The 3,970-nt window shown below is 33.0% G+C and overlaps 1 non-coding gene across 1 annotated transcript; it reads left to right on the forward strand.

Annotated features, from left to right (window-relative positions):
- The first annotated feature begins 818 nt into the window (after positions 1-818).
- Positions 819-982, forward strand: LOC141420929 (U1 spliceosomal RNA). Its single transcript, XR_012445653.1, has one exon. It is a non-coding gene; the product is annotated as a U1 spliceosomal RNA (small nuclear RNA).
- Positions 983-3,970: the final 2,988 nt, after the last annotated feature.

Here is a 3,970-nt window from a genome sequence, read left to right on the forward strand (position 1 = left end):
GATTGAATTACTTCATTCCATGCCCTTCTTGGTTTTAAGTTTTCTGTTGAGAAACCTGATGTTATTCTGAGGGCTTTACTGCTGTAGCTGATTTGACATCTGCCATTCAGATTTCAGTATTATTTTAGTGCTTTCTGTACTTACTGCTTTATGTGTAATATAATGGAGAGGTTCTATTTTTGGTCATGTCTATTTGGTGTCCTACAGGTTTCCTCTAACCTGGACTGGCATCTCTTTCTTGAGATTTGGGAAATTTGGTATTTCCTGGTAATAGAAAAGTCAAACTTACCTAAAGATGTCAATTATTTCTGACATTTCTGTGGAATTACTTATATATTTTTAATATTAAACATGCATTAACTTGGATTAATTGCACATAAGAATAAAGATTTATGAAGGGTTTAATTAAATTTCTTAATGGAAATGTTACTGCTAATCACATTGTATATACAGAATTATGTCCAAAAATATTGTTAGAGGTTAGGGATAATAACCAAATTAGCATTAAATAATATATATATTTTTATTTCTTTTATTCATATGTGCATACAATGTTTGGGTCATTTCTCCTCCCTTCCCCCCACCCCCTCCCTTTCACCTGCGCCTCTCTCTCCCCCTTATCATTTTTTTATCCTGGCTCTTTAATGAAAGACATTAATTCATTTCCACTTAATGTGCATAAGCAATGGTTTCAGAATTAAAAGTGGAGAAGATGTTAAAAACAATAAAAAGAAAACTAAGCTCCATAAAATGTAGAAATATTGCAGATAGAAACAATTAATCAACTGTGAAGAAATAATATCATAAACAATCAGCACTAAAATACCTGGCAAGGGAGATACCATGATCACAAAGGTGGTTTCCCCAGGGTGGGGCTTATCCATTGCACTCTGGATGTGCTGATCACTGAGATTTCCCCAAATGTGGGAAACTCAAATGCATAATTTATAGTAATGGGGGACTGTGGTTGTGTTGTCTCCTGAAATTAAAAAAAATATCAACAATAATATGGAATTTTTTTCTGTAGATTAGCCAAGCTTCTCAGTTAAACTGAGTTTGTTTTCACTGCTATGAACATTATGGCATTTAGTTAACACATTACATACAAAGACAATTTTCTTTCTTATGACAATACAAGATAGGTTGGTACACAAGAAAGACTAAAAGAAGAAAATATATATTAACCTGAAGTGGTGTAAGCAGCGATGTAGACTATGTCAACTTGACATTTTTTAGGTACAACATGGCAAGATCATAAGATTTAAATAAGAAAAAAATCTACATAAGAGCCATGATAAAGATAAAACTTGGTAATCAATTATAAATAAATCAAAGATCTATGATTTATAAAATATTTTTTCTCAAGGCATTTGATCTTTATAAACATATCGCATATTTTTAACAGTAGATATTTTACTTGAGGTTATTGAAAGTTCTCTAGTATCACTTAGTTATTGCTCTACAGGACTCTACTCTATTTGATAATCTTCTGTTGGAACACAGACTCCAAGTTCCCCAGTCAGAATTGACATAGTAATTTTGATTGTGTGTTCATCATATGACACTGTTTTGACAAAACATAAATTATTTCATTATAAATAAGTATAATATTGCAGGTAGGTAAATCAGAGACATATTTTTCATCTATATTTGAAAAGTTTTTAAAACTAAGTTCTACAAAACTTACTACCTTAGAAGCTTCAAACATTTAAGCAGTTTATTATTAGAGGGAAGCTACATCAGATATAAGTGATTATTAGTTGTTGGTAGAAATGCATTATTAATTCAGTGTATGATACTCTTCAATATTAATTATCCGTAGCATGTTTTGTCAGATCCAGTTCCATTAATCATAGACCCTAGGCCAATATGCTTGTCTGAAATCTATGTAAGAATTAGTAAATATTTTCTCCTTGGTAATTTAGTAATAGAAACTATGACCTAAGTATAACATGTCCAATGACCAGTGCTATATAAGGTTAATGGATAACTCTAGCCTTTGGAAAAGTCGTTATTTTTTCATTATATGTGACAGTCCAATGGTTTGGGCCAAATAAGTGAAATTATTAATATGAGTCAGAGAATAATCTCTTAGGGACTTTTTAAGGGGTGGTTGTTTGTTTGTGTATTCTTTCTTATTTGCTTATGTGTTTCTTAACTCCAGTGATGTTATTTAATCAATTCACAATGAATCAACAATTTGACATGTGATATATAATGAACCATGTATGAACCAGGATCTCAGTCAATGAGGAATAATAATTGTTTTTTATTTTTCTTTTTTGGCAATACTGGAGTTTACACTGAGGGCTTAGTGCTTGTTAAGCAGGTGCTGCTTGAGACACAACTCTAGCTCTCTTTGTTCTGTCTATTCTGGAGATAGAGTCTTGTTGTTTGCCCAGGCTAGACTGGAACGACAATCCTCCTTGTCTCAGCCTCCCAAGTAACTAGGATTACAGGATGAAATGCCAGTGCCTTGCTTATTATCTCTTAATTACAAGGAAACATAAAAGAAAACTTCCCTGCCATCTGCAGTTGATTGTCATGTGTTATATAAAAGTCACACACTTCCTAAGAATTACTGCAAATTGTAACCAAGGAAGTGGATCTTGAGACATAGGCCTGTAGGACAGTCAGGTAATCTATTGCCATAAATTTGTTGCCATATAATTTTGAAAAACTGGTTTTCAGGAACTGTTTTTCATTTCTACCTCCTACATATTACCTACCATTTTCTCTATGTTCTTAGAGATCTGTCAGGGTAGTGTTTCTGCCTCTTAGTTTGACAAACTAAACTATGTTTGTAAATAGGAGCATGCTAATATGCCACTCCTCCAAGGTAACTCAAATAAGTGATTCTAGTGGAGAAGATTTTAAGTTGGTAATTGGTATTTTTAGGTAAGTCAGCCTGTCCATGCCCTTCATTGCTTTTATATCATATTGCTCTTGTGTAGCTTATATTTTGTTTGCTTGTGCATTTGCAATTGGTGAATTTCTTAATTATTCAATTACAATAATAGTACATTCATGTCCCTTTTTTTCTGATGATTTTCCTACATCTGTAAGCCTCATTTCCTTTGTTAATGATCATTGCTCTTTTCTCTTCTTTTAATTTATAGCCAATAGTGATCACAAGGCCCAAAACAGAGATTTCCTGAACTGCTTGTTGGTGCTTTGAATTTCTCATCCTTGAGCATTTCTTTTTGAAAATTTATGTTCAGAAAATGACTGTAACATTGAGCTCTCCCTTTTTGATTTCTACCTCTTAATTATTTCAACCCATGATAATCAAAACAGCTAAGAGACTCTGTCATGAGTTTTGTGCACACTTGACTAAAATTCCATTTTTTTCCACTTTCTTTTTTGTTACTTTCCCTCCCCTTTTATGTGCTGGAATCAATTTTGGTGTTGGGAACTAAAGAAACCTTTGTTATAAGCTGACCCTTGGTGAGCTTCAGGTTTTCATTTATGATCTATGGGATGTAATTTCAACCCACAGTCTTTCTGGAACAAGTAAATGCAGGATAACATACAATTCTTGTCATCATGTAGTGACAAACTTTTTCCCTTCTCTTTTTTACAGAGGGAATTGGCATTACTGACATTTAGCAAACACATCCATAGAAAGACTGAATACTAGCTGTTATTTGTATACTTTCTCACTCAAGCCCGGCCTAGCAAAGAGTCTGGTTCTAGTCCAACTACCACACTTAATAATGATTCCAATTCTTTCTTTTGTAATTGATCCACTTTAGTAAAATAGACATGTTTATAGAAAATCCCTTACTCTTCTGTCTTCAGTGTTGCTCCTCTACACATAATCCTCTACTTTGTAGCCAAAGTGACCATTTGTGAGTGTGCTTGTGTGTGTGTGTATATATTTTTTTCTCACACATTCTACTCTCTCTCCATATATAATATATATATAATTTCATATAGATATCTGTGTATATGCAATAAATCTGTAAAG

Source organism: Castor canadensis, chromosome 2 (genome assembly GCF_047511655.1).
Source record: "Castor canadensis chromosome 2, mCasCan1.hap1v2, whole genome shotgun sequence".
Lineage (NCBI taxonomy): Eukaryota > Metazoa > Chordata > Mammalia > Rodentia > Castoridae > Castor > Castor canadensis.